This window comes from Sus scrofa, chromosome 7 (genome assembly GCF_054392235.1).
Source record: "Sus scrofa isolate SSC_HxYL_T2T_F1_AM1 chromosome 7, Sscrofa_HxYL_maternal_Yorkshire_Landrace_v2.0, whole genome shotgun sequence".
Classification (NCBI taxonomy): domain Eukaryota; kingdom Metazoa; phylum Chordata; class Mammalia; order Artiodactyla; family Suidae; genus Sus; species Sus scrofa.
The window spans coordinates 18,399,494-18,422,811 of NC_139389.1; the positions used below are offsets into that span (position 1 = coordinate 18,399,494).

Consider the following 23,318-nt stretch of genomic DNA (forward strand, 5'->3'; position numbering starts at 1 on the left):
ACAAACACTGCTGGCTAAAGCTGTCTATTCTGCATTAATACATGGAATTTCTTGGCACTGAAATTATTTACAAAGAGAGAAGGGTTGGTCCTATCCCGTGACACTGCACATCCCATTTATTTTTACTTTTTTTCCTCCTTGGCGGTTATCACCCTCTAGCATACTCTACATCTTATTGAATAATTTGGCATTGTTGGTCTCTTGCATTAGTACACTGGCTCTATTAAGTCAGGGACTTTTGTCTATTTATTCACTATTTCCTTAGTACCCAGAAAAATGTTATGGGCATAGTAGATATTCACGAAGTACTCTTGGAGTGAATCCTGCAATCTTGTACCTATTAGCAACAGGTGTCATCTTTGACATGAGGAGCCTTGGACAAGGGATTCTAAATATTTTGGTTTCATATAGCATCTCTCCTATTGTGAAATGTGCTGTTGTTCAGAATGACCTTAACACCTTTGCTATCCAACTTTGACCCGTAATATGTTTTGTTTATACAGACATGTTTAATTTTCTAATTCCAAATACTGTATTTATATACTACTATGTCTTAATTTCTTCAAGCCAAAGGCTTTTCCTGTTTGTTTCATTCTCCTTACTTTTATTTCCTTTAGATTTAAGGTATTATTATTCATACTATATTTGGAAGGATATCTCATGTCAATCAAATATTATTTTTCCAAATAATTTTGATGGGATTATGTTTCTGTTATAATTTCTCATAGGAAGTTTTCTGAATCTGTGTATCTCAATCTTAGTCTGTAACTGTTGATTTGGTAGTTAAAGTACAAGTTCTTTGTTGAAAAGTATAAAAATATAATTCCTTACGTCTTCTCTAGTTCACATAAAGTGTGTGTTTCGCTAAAAATTCAGATATTAAATATAGCATCTTCTCTCTCACCTCCCCACAGGAGAGCAAAATCATGTTATAACATCCTTGAAAATTGAAGACCCGCCTTAAGCATTTCTGTTGACTTGGAAACTGCAGTCCATTCCATTGTCAGACAGTTCTGAAGATAGGAAGTTCTTAATACTGAAACCAACTCTGGTCTCCTCATTCCTCAAGCAACTCTAGTCTGGCTCTTTTCCTCACCATTCCTCCAAATTGGCCACCTGTGGCTTTTATGAGAGAAAATCCAGCGGATCTATGCCAGGATCATCTTATTCTCTTAGCAGCATTTGACCCAGTTGGCATTCTTAACTTCTGGAAGGCTCTCTTTGTTTTTCACTCTCACTATGCCACTTTCTCCTGGAGGCTTTCCTACAGCTCTGGGCATTGCTTCTTAGTCTTCTTTGCCAGTGTATCCACCTTCCCTCCCCCAAGTAATTTCCAGAAATGCTCTATATCACCCAAACTACGTACCTAAACATTAGAGATTTCTTTCGGGTTAGAGGTAATTTACTGAGAAAAGCATCTAGTATTGAGTCTGGGACATAGTACCCTTATTAAAATGATTCATTTTTCCACTTTGAAGGGTAATTTTAATTAGGATGTATATTCACTTTTAATAAAAAAGATACATAAGAAAAATCAATTTGTGGTTCATTTTCTATGTTTGTTATTGGACTTGATTGAGTGATACATAATATCTGCAAAATTCTGAAGTATTTATTTGGTTAACTGATATTTTAAGAAAGATATCATTGATATCTAATGATTTAAACAGATTCAAAATACACATACTTAATTTTTTCCCTCAATTTTCAACTATACTCATACTTTAATTTACCCTGGAGTAATGAAAAAGAAAACAAATCCTTCTGTAACAAAGAAAAACTATACATGCTTTATAATCCACAAATGTAGCCAGATTTACTTTAATGGGTTGAGAAGGTAGCTTAATGCAAAATATGTGAAAGATTTAAAGGTGAGGCAAATTCCCTTGTCCTTTTCTTTAATAAACACCATCACAATTGACCTTTAAAGCTGATAAAGCTATAAGGAAAGACAAGAGCAGATGCAATATTCTTCCAGACCTGTTTGAATATATTTAACAGATGGCCAAGGCAATGATTCTTTCTTTATCCAAAGAAATTTCAAGTTGATTTTAATTCCTGTGCTGGTACTTTGTCATATCAAGGTTTTTCTTGTAAAATAAATTGAAACAGGAAACGAACTGGAAAATAAAACAGGCTTTTCTTTTGCTGGTCAGAGAGAGGCTTTGGGGTAAAGTGGACACCTATGGCACAAAGAGGTGAAATATGCAAACAAGTGTTTGCAAGTTCTATGCTGTGCCTGAGAAATTATCTCAATACCGTTCACAAAGGTGTGGGAACTAAAGTTGCCTTTTATTTGACCTCAATGTTTTTGATTTGTTGTATTATCATTTAGTCTGTGAAAATGTTCAAGCTAATCTTTCTAGATCCTTATAATCAACTAGACTGGTATTGATTTTCCTATCATCTTCGTGCCTTTGGAAATCCTGCATGAGTACAAATATGAACACGTATAGATGATCTAAAACTATTCAATAAGCTCTTAATTATAAATAGCTCTTTTTAAATTTACGACAGCTATAAACATCATATACTTATACATACATATATACTCCCACTCTTATCCACCCACACACATTTATATTCATAGTTTTATAGTCGCATATGCCACAAATTTCACTCCCAGATGTCTCACTACCATATCTACTGAGTGCTTACCCTCTAAACAATCTGAAGCCATTAATAGACACCTGGCTATAAATGAATTGCACACACAACTCCCTGAGAAACCCTGAAAGGAAACAAGTTTCCCTAAGCTGGCCTCAGCTTGTCTGTTTTCAAATCTTTCAGCTCTGGACAGGAGATATCACTCAGCACCTACCACATGCAAAGCTGAAATATAGCATAATGAACATTCATCTACCCTTCACTATTTTCACTAATAATGAATATTTTGCCTTTATTGCTTTCCTTCTATCTGTACGTTTTAATACCTCTGTTGTTAATGGTAGTAGTCAACCATTTGGAAGTAATTTGCAGACATAATGACAATTCACCTCTAAATACTTTATTATTCATTTCTTGAGAATAAGAACATTTTCCTACAAACCCACAAAATCAATGCCATTAAAACTAATTTAATTAGGAGTTCCCACTGTGGCACATGGGTTAAGAATCTGATTGTAGCTGCTTTGGTAGCTGCAGAAGTTTGGGTTCAATCCCCAGTCCAGTGCGATGGGTTAAAGGATCTGGTATTGTTGCAGCTGTGGCGTAGGTTGCAGCAGTGGCTCAAATTCAATTCCTGGCCCAGGAATTTCTATATGCCATGGGTGAAGCCATAAAATTAAAAAAATAATAATTTAATTATACCTATGTTATCCCATTGTGTTGAGACATGAAATGAATTATTTAAGGCCAATTTTCATGTATATTGTCCCACACTCTGGCTCTCTTTGACTGTTTTCTTATTCCTGATTATATTTCTATTTACTTTTTTTTTTTTTTGGCAAAAACACCACATAGGAGATGTTGTGTATTTTTTTTTTTGTATTTTATTGCCTCACATCAAATGGCTTAAGTTTTATTTCCTATTGGAGAAGATAAATTTAATCAGTTGGTTAAGGTGGCTCTACAAGGTCTGTCCATTGTAAAGATATCTACTCAATTTATAATAAATAATTTGTGAGTGATATTTTTAAACTCAGTGAATATGAAGTATCCTAACATCATTTACTCAATGGTTTTAGTATCAACTGATTGTCTTTGTCAAAATACAGTTCAGGTTACAAAGTTAATTTATTTGCTACAATTTAACAATGATAGATAGACAGACAGACAGATAGATAGATACATGCATGCACACACACACACACACACACACGCGCGCGCGCGCGCGCAAGTGCCAAATAAAATGGTTAAAGTTCTTAACTTCTCCACAAAATTATTCAGTTTAGGATAACTGAAAATATTGAGGTCAAAAACATATTTAGTTTGTTGGCATTTAGACAAAATGGGTATGGGTAAAGCCTTGGGGGTCAGAGCTACATTGTTTATGGACTAGTGTTAATGATAATTAAATATCTGCAAAATGCCAACCTATCAATGAGAAAATACTGTTAACCTTTTGAAACTGCTCAAAAATTATCTGGATTGTTTTTCTGTCTCTCTTACCTTTTTAAACCCTGTCCAAATTGTTTGTTTGTTTGAAGAGAAAATGAAAGCAGAAGAGGACATTTAGGGAGCAGAGTTATGCTACATTAGAATCCTCTATAAATCATTTATTTCCTTTCCTTTTTTGTTATACCTAGTATCAACCAGTAATTCATTTGGAATCAGAATTAAAAGAACATTAGAGAGGTGTGAAATGATGTTTATGCTGATACTTAGGATTAGTTCTACAACCAATCTTGGACAAATTACCAGATAGCCTACATTATTTCTTCAACACTGAGGTTTTTCCATGATCTCAGTATTAGAATCTTCAAATACAAAGATAAGAAATGTAGGCATGTCTCCCTTACCATACCTTTGCTTATGCCTAAAAAACTCCCTTTACAGTTCTTGCTGATACTCTGGGCCAATATCAACAGATCCTCAGACTCCTGTTGTTTCAGTTAGTATTCTCTAAACTTGCCCATGATGAGTTTCTATATAGGATCAAGTTCCTTATTAAACGCCACTGCTCTAACACCAGTGTTACTCTGCAAATGGGCTGAGACTGCCAAGGAAATGACCGAAGACACCTTGAAGAGACTCTGAGGAGCCACTATGACCTTGATGATTCTATTACTCAGTCCCAAGCTGCCAGAGCCACTGCAGCTGCCCTGGCTCGTCCCATGTGCCTGCCTGCCATGGCAATGCATTATGGGCTACCACTTTGGTCTTAGATGCTCAAGAGACAGGAAGCATCTGGGAAACATCAACTGCCATTGTTTCACTGCGGTGTTTTAAAGAGGGACATTATAAATAACACTGGATGCACTCTCTTACCCAAATTTGAAAAAATGAGAAAAACACAGTGGACAAATACTTCTTACCCAGGTCTGGTCAGTACCCCTACTAAGGATATTTAAAAGTCCTAGAGCAGGCAAATAAAATTATGAAGGGATTCTAACAATAGGAAATTAGACTGAAAAATAAAAGCAAGACCTTTCATTTTGGAAAGTCAATGACGAAGTGAAATTACAAGAGCAACACAAAAATTACGAACAGTATCAATAAGTGACCAAATCCAAGAATGCTAAAAAGATTTACCATGCAGAAAAAGAACATGATTTCAGGGTATGTAAAGTATTATATCGTTGCAGGTAAAAAACCAAGAACACATTTCTATCTAAAGCCTTACAGGTGGGAAATAATAAATTTAAGAAGTTTGACAGAAATTAATAAATGACATATTCATATCTGAGGGTAAATACAAGTTAAAAATATTTGAGAAGAATTGTGTGAAGAGCAAATACCTTTTTTTTTCTCATTAAAATAAACATTTTCCTCTATTTTCAGAGACAGACTTCTAAAAAAGTTACACCAGGGAGCAATATTAAAATCCTCATTGTTCTATATTTTAGACCATGTAATTTCTTATTTTTGTAATAGATATTACTTCTGCTTCGAAAAACAAAACAATAAAGAAAAACCACAATTATCCTCTTATGTGTTGATTTCCAAATTTTTAGTATTTTTCTCTAGTTTTAAAAATAATACACATTCATTTCTGAGACTAATGATAAAGAGGATTAATGCAGTGTCTCACAACCAAGTGGTTGCTGCCTACATTTATTGTATTTTTCATTTTATTTTTCTGGTTATTTACTTTTATATTTGGTTCACACTGTATTCACTGTTCTTGTAGTTGTATACCCCATCTAATATATATATACACACATATATACATATTTCTTTTTTTTTAATTTGTGAAATTAGTGTCCATAAGAAAAGGAATACCCTGTCTATATCTCACATTGGGGCTCTTGACAATAAAATAAAATAATCAAACAAAAAATTCATTAGGCCAATAAGGCAGGTCCCCTGGCAAGGTGAGCTTTCAAAATTCTGTCAGTGTTTCACTGTTTAGTATTACAAATAAAAGGTCATCTTTGTGCAACACTTTGACTCATTCTAAACCTCCTGAATGACCTTTTTTAAATTAATGTGAATCTGGAAGTTGTCATTTGCCCTTATGAAACTTTTCTGTAGCTTGGCCCATGTTACCATTCCTAACTATCCTTAGTTGGCATAGTTCTCAACAGACACAAGGGAATTTTCCTTTGCACTGAGGGGACCTTCTGGGAGGGAAGCTTTAAAGCTGACTCTGAGATTTGGTGATTTGGTTGGGGTGGCTATGACTGAAATCTGGGGGCAGGAAAGAACAATAAAGGTCCCAGAAAAGAACTCACTGTGAGGAGAGCAGAATCATCTGGGTTTTCCACAAGGCTCTGGAACTTCATGGAGAAGGTGGACAGCAGGCTGTGTCTGAAGCTGGTAACATCTCAGGGCACAGCTGCCCTACTGTAGTACCATGTTGAGAGATAACAGCCACGCCTGTGGGTATGAACCAAAAGACCCATTTCTGTCACACACAATTGTGCAGTATCACTGGGCCTGTGCAGACACCAGGGTCGCCAAGGGCATTGTCGTGCACACTGCCCCATGTACAGCCTCAGGAAGGGAGCTTTGTGAACAAGACCACTATCACTGATTTCAATTTTATTTTCTCCTTTTCTTTTCACTTTTGAAAACAGGCCTTTACACTGAGTATGACTCCATGATTCTTTGGACACTTCAGATGAATAGTTTGAGAGGGACATCTTGAACTGTCCATTAAAACAATCAATTATTGGAGTTCCTGTCGTGGCGCAGTGGTTAACGAATCCGACTAGGAACCATGAGGTTGAGGGTTCAGTCCCTGCCCTTGCTCAGTGGGTTAACGATCTGGAGTTGCCGTGAGCTGTGGTGTAGGTTGCAGACTCGGCTCGGATCCCGCCTTGCTGTGGCTCTGATGTAGGCTGGCGGCTGCAGCTCCGATTCGACCCCTAGCCTGGGAACCTCCATATGCCGTGGGAGCGGCCCAAGAAATAGCAAAAAGACAAAAAACAAAAAAAAACCAAAAAAAACCCAATCAATTATTAAAGGTGGGGCATTCCCATCATGGCTCAGGTGTAATGAATCCAACTAGGATGCATAAGGATGCGGGTTCAATCCCCGGCCTCCCTCACTCAATGGGTTAAGGATCCGGGGTTGCCATGAGCTGCAGTGTGCATCGCAGCCACAACTCAGATTTTGTGTTGCTGTGGCTGTGGCTTAGGTCGGCAGATGTAGCTCTGATTCGACCCCTAGCTTGGAAACTTCCACATGCCACATGTACAGCCCTAAAAAGACAAACAACAACAATTCTTAAAGGTAGAAAAACAAAAGCAAACAATTAGAATAAACAAAGCAATGTCTTTGAACTTCAGAGGTGATATATCCAGTGATATATTATTACATGATTCTCCCCAAGCATGAAGGAAAGTCAAGGTCAATGGCCTTAAAAAATTGCCTTTGTCCAAGTTACTACTGTTCCCAATACAGAGGAAATGGACTAGGTAGAACCATCTGACATCATGAAAGAGGTACCCATTTGCCAGCTGATATTTGCAATTTTTTAATTTGGATTTTCTTTAAGCAGAATTTTAACTGGTAAATACACAGAAAGGAAGGCTATCTTTTAATTTTGTTTTCTTGGCATTCTTAACTATATAATTCCAGATAAGGAGGAAGTTCTTATAGTCTAGTTTTTAAGGGCATAAGCCTTATTTCTACTGTGCACTTCAATCCATATGTGCCAAAATAGGTACCCTGTTAAATATGAATCTTCACTTGACTTACACATTATCAGTCCTAGCTTGGCCAATGCTCTGTTCATGTTTTATTTATGGGCAAGATTATAACTTAACCAAGGCTCACTGTGACCTCTGTTTACTGAATGATTGCCTTGGCAAATGCAACTCTCACTTTTCAGACAATTAAGCAAAAATTTTCAGAAATATAGACTTTCCCCAATCATTAAGGCTTTGAACAATAACTAAAATTTAACTGTGACAAGCAAAAGATGAATATGTTCCTAGGCCCACCTCCTCGCTAGTCTTTATGAATAATTATTTTTTAAGGAGAAGGAAAAGAAACTCCCTATGCACTTAATCAGGCTAGACTAGCCTATTTGGAAGCTGTCACTTGGAATAGATGTGGTGTCACCTTTCTCGAATGGATGAAAATGTACCCCCTAAATAAATGATAAACAGAAACCAGCAGCCACAGAGTGTAAAGAAGAGGATGAAGGGAGAGGTATAATATAAATAAATAAATAAATAAATAAATAAATAAATAAGCAAGCCAAAGGGGTTTTTATCATGTGTAATGATAAATCTCTCTGAGCTATTGCTATTCTGTTTATTTGAAAGACAGGTGGTATCATTTGGGTGCTCCTTGAACCATGTTATCTTTACCTGCGCTCAGTTTGCCAATGCATTTTTACTTCAGGGACAGAGAAAAGGATAGGAAAAAAATCAAAACAAAAGTAGGAAATAACAACAGAGATAGTGCCCACAAACTTGAGTTATTCCTAACACCACAAGGATGTCATTTTCAGCTAACCTTTTCACCAGGCCAGGATCCAGGGACTAAGAATCTTGTGAGAATTTTGTATCCATTTCTTCAACTTGTAGTGAGGGAATAGTCAAACTGAGCTACCACCTAGACAGAAAGAAAAATGAAATATTTAAAACTACAGAAAATGGTAAAGCTGATAAATTATATCTCTAAAGCTATTGTCTTACATGAATGCTTGGATTGAAGGAAATTCATTTGATGGATGAACAAAAGGGACTTTAAAGAGATGAAAATATTTACTGGGAATGTGGAGAATCACATATGGGGAGAGATCTCATTTAACTGAGAAAACATCTGAAAGATCATGTTCTTTTTTTTTCCAAAATAAGGATTTGTTTAGAGTATTACATCATTTCTCCTGTCTTTGCTGAATACTATATCTCTGTACCGACAGTGGACAAATCAGGAACAGCATGATGGGAAATGCATTAAAGTGGAAATATAGCATTAATGCATTAACGAGGATGCTCTTTTCCTAGTAACCACTACATAACATCCAAATTTCCATCCTCCTATTTCCCATCAAATCAGGAAACACCTCAAAACATGATCACAACCAGGACTCTTACAAGTTCCTGGTTATTATTCTGGGCTGAGAGTAGGAAAAGACAGGGAGACTCTCTGAGGTCCTTCCAACATAGGGATGCCACTTGGTTCCCAAATCATAGGCTTTTGTAATGGTAGAGCCCTTGGTACTTCCAGGTACAAAAATTTCTTCCAGTGACTGTAACTGCACAAAAGTTATCCCCCAATTTAATGTCATAAAATAACCATTTATCATGCTCATGGATTATGCAGTTCAGGAGTTCAGACAAGATACAGAAGAGATAACTCCCTCTGTTCCATGATGAGTTCTGAGGCCTCAGTGGAAGACTGGAAAGCTGGAATTAAAATCATTGGAAAGCTCATTGACTCAATATCTAGCTGCTGATGCTGACCATGGGCAAGGAGCCCGGGTTCTTCTCCCTGTGGGTCTCTCCATTTGACCTAAGTGACCTAGTCTGGACTTCCTCTCAGCATAATAGCTGGAATCTAAGGGCAAACATTTGAATGGAAACGGAGTGTGAAGAGGAAGTTGTATTGCCCTTTGCAATCTAGCTGTGGAAATCATGTATTGTTATTCATTGGAAAAGTCAGAAACAGGCCCAGGTTCAGCAGGAGAAGGGGAGAGTGAAAGGAGGCTACATCTTTTTATAGAGAGTAGCAAGGTCCTGAAAGAGCATGAGGGACCAGAAATATTGCTCTGACATTTTGGGGAAATACAGTCTGGTCCAATGAGGAGACAAAAGTGCAGAGTAGTTAACGGATTTATTCAACAGATCCATATCTTACAGGTGGCAGAGCAAAGAAGCAATCTCTCTTTTTCAGACAGCAAAAACTTTCTCCTCTCTAACTAGGGGAATAAAGGTGAATAAAGAGATAAAAATGAAAACACACTGGGCTATTTCACAAAATTGGCACTGTACAAGCATGGCCTAAAGGAATTATATATGATTTGAATATGTCCTGATAAGTAAATTTTAGCCATGAAGAATCTTTCAACTTTAAAACTCTTGAGTTTTAAATTGATAGGTATTATATCTAAGGAATCTGAAGATGTAAACTGTACTACTGGTTTTAATATGTAAATATGAAAATATACACAAGGTATGTATATATAATAACAAATCAGGACCTAAGCAATATAGTGTGTTAAATGAGATGTTTGCCAGTATCAAAGGAACACCATTGACCAGAATAAACATTTCCACTGTTATTTTAACAAGCTAAAATATAAGCAAGCTGAATTAAATGTGACTTTTAAAAAAATGTTAGTGATTATGACTGTTAAGGTTATATATGCTGAAAGACATATGTAAGTTTTAATCAAGTTACTCTACATATATATTATACTATGAGGTTAATCACTTTATTAAAAAATACCATAACTATCCCTGGCCTGGGAATTTCCACATGCAATGGGCATGGTGAAAAAAATATACCATAGCTAAAGAAAGGATCAGTATTAAGAAAAAAAATATATATATATATACATACACACACATATATGTGTGTGCGTGTGTATATGTATATTACCAGGGATAAAAAGATATATTTAATGCAATGATATCTTAGTGGGACTTCTCCCCAAGTAGAGCAGGAGTCAGATTCTTGTATTCAGCTAACGTGGGAGTGTGTTCTAAGGAAGCAAGCGTGCAGAGTGGAATAAAAGAGCTTGCAAGGAAAGAAACAACACACGGGTGAGTCTCTGCATTAGTCACCCAATCCCAACAGAAGCTTCTGAGGACACTGACAGAATGGAACTCAGATCTCTGTGCCTAAGGAATGAAATCCCATCCCTCCTTGGACAGTGATGCTCAGATGGCTTCCACTCCTGGGTTCCATATGTTGACAGCAGAGCAGTCCCACAGTGCCTCACCTCCTCCTTTCGGAGGAGCCACAGGGCAGGGAGTGAGATGGATGCAGCAGAGGAGCGAGGCAGAGTGTGGTCCAAAGATCCCCATGCAAGACTAGAATATTAAAGTATAATTGATATAAAATGAAATGCACATCTTAAGTGTTCCGTTTAAGGATGGTTGACTCATTGATGTATAAGTGAAACCATCACTAAACAGAAGATAACCATTACCATCACCCTGGACAGTTTCTTTCTCATAAATTCTCCCAAACTCAAGGCAACTACTTTCGGATTTCTATCACATTAAATTGAGAGATTAAGTCAAGTTAGTCTGATTACAACAATATAAATGCAGTAAATTATATATACTATTTTATTACTTCTTTCACGCAACATGTTTTTGAAGTTCATCTCTGTTATTATGTGTATCAGTGGTAAATTTTTTATTGTTGGATAATATTTTTTATTGGATTATATCACTCCTTGACATTATTTATTCATTCCATCATTGATAGCATTGCCTTTTCCAGTTTTTAGGAATTAATGAATAAGATTGCTATGAAAATCCTTGTACAAGTCTTTTGGGGGGCATATGAGCAGCTCTACATTGTTGGTGTCGTTTTATTGTTCCATTAGTTCTTCTACATTCTTGCCAAATAGCTTAGTGTGGGCTGCTATAAAAAATATCATAGACTGAGTAAATTAAACAGCAAACATTTATTTCTCATAGTTATGGAGGTTAGGAAGTCCAAGATAAGATAACAGCTGATTTAGCCTGTGGCAAGAGCTCTCTTTCTGGTTTGCAGACTGATAGTTTCTTGCTGTGTCCTCATGTGACAGAGATTATCTCTTTCCTTCTTTTCTTGTAAGTGCACTAATTCCATTCATGAAGATTCTACCCCCCTAAACTAATTACCTCCCACAGCTTCCCAAAGGCTCCACTTCCACATATCAGGACTTCAATAGCCGCATTTTGGTGAAACAGAAATATTTAATCCACAGCATCAAGGTGTACTGACTGTTTCATTTTGTAATAATACTCATTCTAGGGTTTAGAATGGTGTCTTCTGGGTTTAGTCTGCATTTCTCTGAAGAATAAAAAAGTAAAGTGTCTTTGTAAATGCTAATTGTTCATTTCTTTACCTTTTGTGTCGTATTTCTTTGTAAACCTTTGCCTGTTTTATTTGGGTTGTGCATTAATTTTCTATTGCTGCTGTAACAGATTGCTTAGTATCTTATTTTATAGTTCTGTAGGTTAGAAATATGACACAGGTCTCACTGGGTTAAAATCAAAGTTGTAGAGCTCTCTTCCCTTCTTCAAGTTCTAGGGGAGATCCCTCCTTTTTTTTCCTTTTTATGGCCACGCCTGTGGTATATGGAAATTCCTGGGCCAGTGGTCAAATCAGAGCTGCAGCTGCAATCTATCCATAGCCAAGGCAATAATGGATTCAAGCTGCATCTGTAAACTAAGCTGTAGCTTACAGCAATGTCAGATCCTTAACCCCCTGAGTGAGGTCAGGGATCGAACCTACATCCTCACAGAAACATCAGGTTCTTACCACATTGAGCCACAATGGGAACTCTGGGGAAAACCCCCTTTTTTGTGTGTTCCAGCTCCTACAGGCTGCTCATATTCCCCTGCCTCTTAGGCCCTTCCTCTGTCTTCAAAGCCAGCAGTGTTGCACTCCTCTATTCTTTGAAGTCACATCTCCCTTTCTCTCTGAACACAGAAATGAAAAAAGAGTGTCTGATTTTAAGAACACTGGTGATTAGATTAAGCCCACTCAGATAATCCACAATAATCCCTTCCTCTCAAAATCCTTAATCATATTTATAAATTCCTTTTGGCATGCAAAGCAACAGACTCAAAGATTCCAGAAATTACGATATTAGGATGTGGATATCTTTGGAAGGGCTCATTATTCTGCCTATCACAGGTCATCTGTTTTCCTTGTATTGATTTTCAGTGTGTTGTTGTTATTTTTGTTTTTTTTTTTTCCTGGACACACACACACACACACACACACACAAACACACCACACACAATCTTTCCTAATCTGTAGTCTCTTTCAGTGAGTAGACAATTTTGATTTTGATGAAGTCCAATTGATCATTTTTCCTTTTATGTCCTTTACATTTTTGTACTTTTTGCATCATATAAAATATTTACTTACTACAATATTGTGAACATATTCTCCTGTGTTTCCTTCTAGGAACTTTATTATTCCAGTATTTATGGTTAGGTTTATGATCCTTCTTGAATTAAATCCACGTTATGAAGTGGTACAGTGATCATAGTTCTTGTCTTTCATAAAAAATATCTAGTTGTTCAGTACACTCTGTTAAAAGATATCCCTATTAAACTGAATTGATGGTATGGCCATAATTTAATTTTGTAGGTCTATTTGCGGTCTGTAGTTCTGTTACATTTATCTATTTGTCTACGCCTACTCCATTCCCACACTCTCATGATTATTGCAGCAGTGCAGTAAGTATTGAAATCAGGTATGAAAAGCCCTCAATTTTGTCTTTCCTTTAAAAATCACCCGAGTTAGGGAGTTGCCGTTGTGGTTTAGCGGTTAATGAATCCGACTAGGAACCATGAGGTTGTGGGTTCCATCCCTGGCCTCACTCAGTGGGTTAAGGACCTGGCATTGCCGTGAGCTGTGGTGTAGGTTGCAGACACAGCTGGGATTCCACGTTGCTGTGGCTGTGGCGTAGGCCAGTGGCTACGGCTCTGCTTAGACCCCTAGCCTGGGAACCTCCATATGCCACGGGTGCGACCCTAGAAAAAAGGGAAAAAAAAATCACCCTGGTTATTCTAAGTTGTTTACATTTGATGTAAATTTTAGAATCAGCTTGTTAAATTCTACCTAAATCACACTGAAATTTTGACTGGGATTGCGTAGGTTTTGTAAAGAAATGCAGGAAGAAAGGTTATATTGAAAATACTGAGCCTACAGAGCCATGGATATAGTATTTCCCTCCATTATTTAAGTCTGAGAGCAAACACTCCATTCTCACAACCACATTTGGATAAAACACTTCCAGTATCTCACTATCCTAAGTTAGCTGTAGATTTTCATAAATGTCCTTTCTATTAAGGACATTTACCTACTTTTGAAGTTTGCTGAGAGGCTTTATTATAAATGGCTGTTGGTTTCATCAAGGGCTTTTTCAAGCATCAATTGAGATAATCAGATGGTTTTTCTATTCTGTTCACAACATAAATTACATCAATTTATCTTTCTAATGTTAAACAAACAATACATTTCTGAGGTAAACACCCCGGTAATGATACACTATTCTTTTTTCCATGGATTTCGTATTTTATTTGCTATTATTTCTTACAGAATTTTGTATCTCTGTAATGAGAATTTCCTGTCTTAAACGCTGAAATTCTTTCCTTTGCCTGAGTTTTCATTGTCAGGTTTTGTTTCACAGTTACACAAATCTCATAAAAATGAGTTGGGAAATTTTTCTATCACCTCCAAAAACTGGTATCATTTCTCACTTCCTAAGGTAGAAACTGAGATAATAGTTTTTGCATTTTTTTCTTCTTTTATAGTAAACATACCTCTAGCTATAAATTTCCTTGAAAGCGTTGTTTTACTATAGTTCTACAATTTTTGATATGTTGTGTTCTCACATTCATTCCATTTGGAATAGTTTTGAATATCTCTTGTGATTTCTTGCATTTTTTTTTTTGTCTTTTTAGGTTTGTGCCTGTGGCATATGGAGGCTCCAGGGCTTGAGGTCAAACCACAGCTGTAGCTGCTGGCCTACACCACAGCCACAGCAAAGCCAAATCTGAGCTGCATCTGAAACCTACCCTACAGCTCATGGCAGCACTGGATCCTTAACCCACTGAGCGAGGCCAGGGATTGAACCTACATCCTCATGGATGCTCATCAGATTTGTTTCCACTGAGCCACGATGGCAACTCCGTGACTTCTTTCCTACCATGAATTATTTAGAAGTAATTTAGTTTAACTTCCAAATATTTGGAAATCATCTGCATTACTTTTATAATAGAAACATATTGTGAGGGAGTTCCCGTCGTGGCACAGTGGTTAACGAATCCAACTAGGAACCATGAGGTTGCGGGTTCAGTCCCTGCCCTTGCTCAGTGGGTTAACGATCCGGCGTTGCCGTGAGCTGTGGTGTAGGTTGCAGACGCGTCTCGGATCCCGCGTTGCTGTGGCTCTGGCGTAGGCCGGTGGCTACAGCTCTGATTTGATCCCTAGCCTAGGAACCTCCATGTGCTGTGGGAGCGGTCCAAGAAATAGCTAAAAAGACAAACAAAAACAAAAACAAAAACAAAAAAAACCCACAAAAAAAAAAACATATTGTGAGACAGATTTAATTTTCAAATATTCAGATAGGAAGTTCACTATGGAGAACAGTTTGGAGATACTTTAGAAATCTATACATAGAACTTCCATATGACCCTGCAATCCTACTCTTGGGCATATATCTGGACAAAACTCTACTTAAAAGAGACATATGCACCCGCATGTTCATTGCAGCACTATTCACAATAGCCAGGACATGGAAACAACCTAAATGTCCATCAACAGATGATTGGATTTGGAAGATGTGGTATATATACACAATGGAATACTACTCAGCCATAAAAAGGAATGACATAATGCCATTTGTAGCAACATGGATGGAACTAGAGAATCTCATCCTGAGTGAAATGAGCCAGAAAGACAAAGACAAATACCACATGATATCACTTATAACTGGAATCTAATATCCAGCACAAATGAACATCTCCTCAGGAAAGAAAATCATGGACTTGGAGAAGAGACTTGTGGCTGCCTGATGGTAGGGGGAGGGTGTGGGAGGGATCGGGAGCTTGGGCTTATCAGACACAACTTAGAATAGATTTACAAGGAGATCCTGCTGAATAGCATTGAGAACTATGTCCAGACACTCATGTTGCAACAGAACAAAGGGTGGGGAAAAAAAATGTAATTGTAATGTATACATGTAAGGATAACTTGATCCCCTTGCTGTACAGTGGGAAAATAAAAAATAAATAAATAAATTTAAAAAAAGGAAGTTCAAACAGAACAAATAAAATTAAATTTAGCAATATGTTTTATTTAACTGAATATGTCCAACATAAATCTTTACAACATATAATTAATGTAAAGTTATTTTAAAAAAAAGTCTTACATTATTTTTATACTGTTTGAAATGTCATATATATTTTACCCTTATCATGCACCTCAATTTGGTTTAGCCACATTTTAAGTGCTCATAGGGCACTTGTGGGCACAGGTCACCATATTAGACAGCACAACCCTAGCAGGATGAAATTCTGCTTTTTCCTGAGAGTCCCAATCTTAGGCCTTTGATAACACTTGATTTAGAAGTATCTTTGCCAGCACTTGATTTAGAAATGTTAGAAGAGAAATTAAAGTCTGCACAGATCCAAATTTTCTATTACAATATGTGTACAATACACAATAGAGTAACCATAGTCCTGGGTTTTAATTGTGACTATGGCTAACTGAATAATAACTTAAAGTGATCATTTAAATTTTTTGTTCTCAGTTACTTTTAGATGTTAAAAGATAAGCCATTTTCTTATATTTCAAGGCATTATTGGGCACAATAAATAGAACAGTAGATGTGAAAACAACTTGTAAATGTACGAATACATCTTATATGTATTCATATTTTTCAAGTTTTTAGAAGATCAGTGTTTGATGCACAAAAACCTCACTCTCCCATGCAAATGCTCAGTCCTTTGGATAAAGTCTGTAACAGTGCATGGGTAGTAAAGTGAGAAAGCACTAACATAAGATGTGAACCACACTTGGGAAATAAAGGACATTTTTGCTTTTTTGCTTTCTTTGGGCAACTGAGCTCAATATTTGGTATATATATCTCTTTGATGTTGCCTTTGCTTATATTTAAATGTATATATATTTCACATTCTTGGGACATTTCCACAACTTTAACAGTTGATTCCTGGTTCATAGTTTCTTTGAGAAAGAATTATCTCGAGTGAATATTTGAAATGAGCTACTTTCTGACTGTGCGAGAGAAAAATAAATGGGGAATCTCACATATAATGTTTTCATAAGATTAAAACAAATTCTTCAGTTCCTTAGTTCTTGTGACTTTCAACCTATCACTCTTCCCTACCCTGAACTCCATCTTTTATGTGCTTTACATTAAGAAAATAAAGAGTTAGCGATTCCTGGAGTTCGATATCACTTTCAGCCTTCTTCTTTCATCTTGGTAGAGGGCAAAAGCATTTAGAGGTCTTGTTTATCGAGTCACCCTACATGAGGCATTAGGAGCTCAAACAAGTCATATTTGCAAGTAACATGCAAAGAGTTCCTGGGCGGCATTCATGTTTCCACCTCCTCCCCTTCCACTCTCTGTTCTCTCCACACGCACACAGCCCTTCTGTTGAGTTTAATGAATGTTCTTAAATGTTATGGGAAAGAGAGCAGAGTCAGGAAAAAATAGGTGCCATAAAAAACATGCAAGCAAAGTAGTGTTGTCACTGCTACTGCTCTCCTGCAGATCACAGTGCGACGGTCTCAGCGTAAGCCTTCCCGCGCCCAGTAAAAATGGAAACAACATTGTAATAAATTAGCTGGAACTGCATTTCCCTAGGGTTCAGTGACAGCATGATAAATAACCCTATTCACGTACGATCTGGCTTTCCCTCTGCCAAGGTTTTCTACCATAATATTTTCGGGCCCTGAGTCATGGTCATCAACCCTTGATTAATACAAGGAGGGAAAGTTAAGATAACACCAGGATGTTTTTCCTTGGACAATACAAGATATTAGCAGTATAATATTGTATCTGGGTGGTTTTTATTGATCATTATAAGGATGATCACTTTCATATATAATTAGTAGTTGAAATGCTCCAGCCCTTCTCATAAAGTAAATGCTTAGAATAACAATTCTTAGAGGCACATCTTAGGGTTGTTTATCTCTGATTTTTAAGGTAAATTTCTTGGTCCTTATTTTCTAATTTTTGTGAAGAAGGTGCTTAAACCTTTCAGCATGATTTGTATGCAGAATTTATTCCTCAGTACATTTTCCATTTTATATATATATATATATGGAAAATATATATGTGTATAGATATATAAATTATGTATATAATACAATTGTCTTTTATAAATATTTATATCACATTCACTTAACCTGAATCCATCAAGTAAATTCAGTTATATTTGTATAACTTTCACCAGGAAGGAATAACTTAGCATAAAACTTCTCTAGGCAAACTACTATTGGCAGAAATAAATCTGTATTTACTCTCTCTCTTCCAGTCACCTTTTTTTCTGATGAAGATAAGGTAAGCCATAAACTTTTGCCATTAATTATTGTACCAGAGAAAATGAATGTTCAAGTAAATAATAATAATACTGATTTTTACTGACTGCAAAGCTGGATAAAGGAAGAATACAAATTTTCTTTTCATTTTTTGAGAGATGGCTTGCATAATTAACTCCAAGATACTGAACATAAGTTAATCACTATACCTACATGTAATTTTCATCATATTTGCTCTTCCCCTTTGGTCCTTAAAGAATGTAATGAATTCAGACTCACATTTGATTCTTTCTAATTGGGCTGAATGTGTTTCCACATATGTATTTAAATTCAGTAATAACAGCACCTATTATGTTTTCAACACCTAATATGTATCAGGTACCATTTTAAGAGTTTGGTATTTTTTTAATCTTATTAATTTCAAAATGACAGTATGGGTAGATGCTATTGCATCCTCCTTTTTTAAAAAATAGGAAATAGGAATAAGTAATAAATTGGTTGAAACCATTCAGTGAGAAAATGGTAGGACCAGAATTCAAGACCTGTCTCAGGAGCTTCAGCTCCTATACAGTGTGCTATACTTCAAAAAGAAGGCAAAGGCAGAGAAAACAGTATAATTACCTCAAATGGCCTTTCCTCTGAAATATATTTTCTTTATGTCCCAGAGCTAGGTATAACTGGATTTCATGGAACTCTTATAAGTCATCCTCAAAGAGAAATCCCTCTGATTAAATTCACCACACTTTCTTCCCTCTGTGATGATTCTCATTCTACTTTATTTAACTAAAAAGTAAAATTAAAATTGGGCAGATCTGAATGATTCTAAAAACTGCCACAGTACATCCCAGCTTTATTAACATGGAAACACTGCATACTGAAAATTTATTCAATATAAGAAATAACCAGTAAAGGAGTTTCTTTTCTCTGACCCAAAGCAGGGTCTGTTTTTATTCATCTTGCAGAAGGAAATACTTCACTGAATAGAAACCACATATTATTCGTCTTTATAGCTCCAGGATCCAGTTCTGAGCATGACACCTAACAGGCACTCATTACATATTTGTAACATCATATGCCTTATTGACTCAATGTATTCATCAAAATATTTTATTTCATAATTTGGATAATAGGAGATTTCACATGGAATAAGTAGTCTTAGAAAGACTTTGGGTTGCAAATGCCAAAAAAAATTATTGTTCTATATAAAATAGGAATTTATTAGAAAGGACAAATGGAACTCAATATCCAAATATACTGGGCTTTACAAGGTGTTAGAAACAAACCAAAGTGGTCCCAGGAAGCCCGTTGATTCTTCCTCTCTTTGGTTACACAATCTGTCACTGCTGGTTCTCTCTCAGGATCCCTTCCTTCATCTCTTTCTTTGAAGCCTATATTTTTCTGCTACTTCATACACATGACAGAACATAGTGACTCCAGCCCAACCCCTCTGTGTGCTCTGAGCTTCAGTGCCACCAACTAACTGAGATCATCTCTCCATGGTCCAGTTCTAAATTCCTGGGAGTAAAAATCCAGTTGATCTAGCTTGGGTCAAGGTCTACCTCATGGAGTTCTCTTATGGCAGAGCAGGTTGAGGATCCAGCATTGTCACTGCAGCAACTTAGGTTGCTGCTGTGGTGCAGGTTTGATTGATCCCTGGCCAGGGAACTTCCACATGCTGAGGATGTAGCCAAACAAATAAAAAAGAATCTACTTGGTGATTCCTGGTTTACTGCCATTTGGCAGTGGCCATGACACACAGGTTTGGAAGGGTGAGGGCAGGCAGCTGCTCCCCAGAAAGACCAGTGTGGGGGTGTGGGCATTATAAGTGGTAGAAACAAAAATGGTCTTTTTTTCTTTTTTTTTCTTTTTCAGCTGCAGCCGCGGCATATGGAAGTTCCCAGGCAAGGGATACAATCTGAGCCACAGCAGCAACCCATGTCGCAGCAACACCAGATGCCTTGCCCCCAGAGACAGAGCAGGAACTCTAAAAAATGGTCATTTTTAATACCTTTGTAGTCACCTCAACAGAACAGTATGGGGCTGGGATCTTTACTAAGTCATAAATGTGATGTCACTTTGAATACAATTATATCCTTCCCTGTAATTTCCATTTTTGAATATTCATAAATTGGTATCTACTCAATATCAAATTCTCTGGAAAATTAAATATTTATTTGAAGAACATATATTCCAAATCCAGTGATATAGTAGTGCATTGCTTCCATTTTTACCAGTTTATCTATGTGAAAGAGAGCATAAAAAAACAAAACACTTTAAACATTCAGTTTGGAACTTGAATGTCGTTGTTCAATATAGGTCGAACCAACATATTCACATGAAGAAGAAAATTACACGAATGTTAAAAATTCAACCTGTTTATCTGCAGTTTAATTTTAATAAAACTAGAGACACCAGGACAGAGAGAGCTAAAGGCAGGTTTACCATTCTACTTTCTTTGAAAGGAATGCCTCTTATTCTGTGATCATTTTCATCCTCCATTTTTGTGTGTGTTAAAATGAATATGCTATTAATTCTGTTTCTTAACATCACTATTTGGCAAATTAAAAGGTTGAAGTAATAAGTAGGCATTACACATATTATTTTTGTTTAACTTACTTGTTAATGAAGAAAAAAGTAAAACTATCAGTCTTAGTTTCAGCACAGGTTCAATAGGGACAAGAAAATCAGAAAATAGATAATGAAGGGGTAATGACATTTAAAAGATCAAAAAGGGATAGCATAATTTGAAATGATGACAACAGAATATATTTTACAGCTTTTAATTTTGCAGACAATGAATCAGGAGAAAGCTAATTGTTTTCTCATTCCTCATTGTCAGGTACTGGGACAGGCAGGACAATGTTCCCTAAATATATCCATGCCCTATTTCTTGGAACCTACACACTTGTTACCTTACATGGCAAAGGGGGACTCTGCAGTTGTCATTAAGATTAAAGATCTTGAGGTGGGGATAGTCTGGGTGGGTTAAATCTAATCATTGGAGTCCTTAAAAGTGGGGAAACTTCCCCCATTGCAGAAAAGGAAAGTAGGGGTGGCATAAGAATTCAACACCCTATTGTGGATTCTGCCACACAGGAGTTTACCTGAAAGGACTAAAAAGAGGTTTCTAGAAGTTAGAAAAAGCAAATAGATTCTCCCTGGGATTCGTCAAAAGGAATGGAGGCCTGCCCATACCTTGATTGTAGGACTTTTGACTTCTAGAACCACAAGATAAATCATTTATGCATTTTAGACTACTAAATCTGTGATAATTCATTACAGCAACAACAGGGGATTCATATAGATACAAAGGTCCAAATTTGTTCACAGGAAAAAAAAATTAAAAAAGGTTTAGTTTCCCTGGTCCTGAATTCCAAAACAAAACATTATAACTAGAAGCTTTGTAACAAGACAATGATCCTAACTGCAATATTAAAAAAAAAAAAATCACAGAGATATACTCCCTATGACATACTTATTTATTGTATTTATTACTTGCAACTTTTTTACTTAATTATTTTTAACAATGGCACACAGTAGAAAGAAAGATTTGGCTCATGGATGAAACTTGGAGAAAATTTAGGAATAGTTAACATATCTCTAAATTTAAAAATGAATAAAAACAAATAAAATACCCTACATAGTAAAATGCCATTTAGTTTTTACAATAAAAATAACCAAAAAATAATGGAAGCACGGTGATTTTCTTTCTTTCTTTTCTTTTTTTTTTTTTTTTTTTTTTTGGCTGTCCCTACTGCATGTGTAAATTCCTGGGCCAGGTACCAAACCCATACCACGGCAGTGACAAAGCCAGATCCTTAACCCCTTATGCCATCGGGGTACTCCTGCCACAGTGAATTTTTTTTTTAATTTGAATTCTCTGAAACATCAACTACAAAGAACACATGTACAAAATGGCTTCAAAATAAAGAATACCCTTTAGGAGTTCCCGTTGCGGCTCACCAGGTTAAGAACCCAACTACTATCCATGAGGATGCAGGTTCAACCCCTGGCCTTGCTCAGTGGGTTATGGATCTGGTGTTGCTGTGGCTATGGTGTAGGCTGGCAGCTGCAGCTCCAATTGGATCCCTAGCCTGGGAACTTACATATGCCTCAAGTGCAGCCCTAAAAAGCAAATATAAAAATATAAATAAAAGAAAGAATACTCAGATTTGTATCAGCTAGGGTGCCATGAAGACTATGTGACAGTAAGATACATGAAGTATTGGAGTTCCTGTCATGGCTCAGTGGTTAACAAACCTGACTAGTATCCACGAGGACTCCGGTATGATCCCTGGCCTCACTCAGTGGGTTAAGGATCTGGTGTTGCTGTGAGCTGTGATGTAGGTCACAGACGTGGCTCTGATCTGGCATTGCTGCGACTGGCATAGGCTGGCGGCTAAGTTCTGATTTGACCCCTAGCCTGGGAACCTCCATATGCCACAGGTATAGCTCTAACAAAGACAGAAAAAAAAAAAAAAAGAAAAGAAAAGATAAGGATTGTAAATGTCTTGATCTCAGAGACTCAACTGGAAGAACTGCAACTTTTCTTTCCTTTTTTTTTTTTTTTTTTTGGCTGCCCCACAGCATATGGAGTTCCAGGGTCAGGGACCAGATCCAAGCTATAGGTGTGACCTAAGCTGCAGCTACAGCAATGGGGGAATCCTTAACATACAATGCAGGCTGGGGATCAAAGCTGCATCCCAGCACTCCCAAGACAGTGCTGACTCTCTGTGCCACAGTGGGAACTCCCAACTTTTCTATTTTTTTTTTTTTTTTAAACTCTAACGTGCAGGCAGCCCTCACTTTGGACAAGAGAGTGGTACATGTAAATGGCTCTACAAGCTGAAACCAGACAAGGTGATCATAACAAGCAATGGAAAAAAACACAAGTGTTCTTGCCCTCTAAACATTGTATCAGAACATTACAAACGCCAAGTCAGTTATAAATATTTAGAAGAATTGAAAAATTGTAAAACATATTTATTTAGTACATCAAAATTTGACACATT

At 36.7% G+C, this 23,318-nt stretch overlaps 1 long non-coding RNA gene and 1 pseudogene across 7 annotated transcripts in view; both read right to left on the reverse strand.

The window, feature by feature from the left end:
* The window catches only part of LOC106504343 (uncharacterized), a 796,860-nt gene that overhangs the window by 153,408 nt on the left and 620,134 nt on the right, over positions 1-23,318 (reverse strand). For all 7 annotated transcript variants that reach the window (XR_014809720.1, XR_014809723.1, XR_014809722.1 and 4 more), the window contains 2 exons: positions 8,572-8,670; positions 6,336-6,480 (listed from right to left, as the gene is read on the reverse strand). This is a non-coding gene — a long non-coding RNA (uncharacterized LOC106504343). The remainder of the gene's footprint in view (positions 1-6,335; positions 6,481-8,571; positions 8,671-23,318) is intronic.
* Positions 4,279-4,868, reverse strand: LOC146401227 (ATP synthase peripheral stalk subunit F6, mitochondrial pseudogene; annotated as a pseudogene).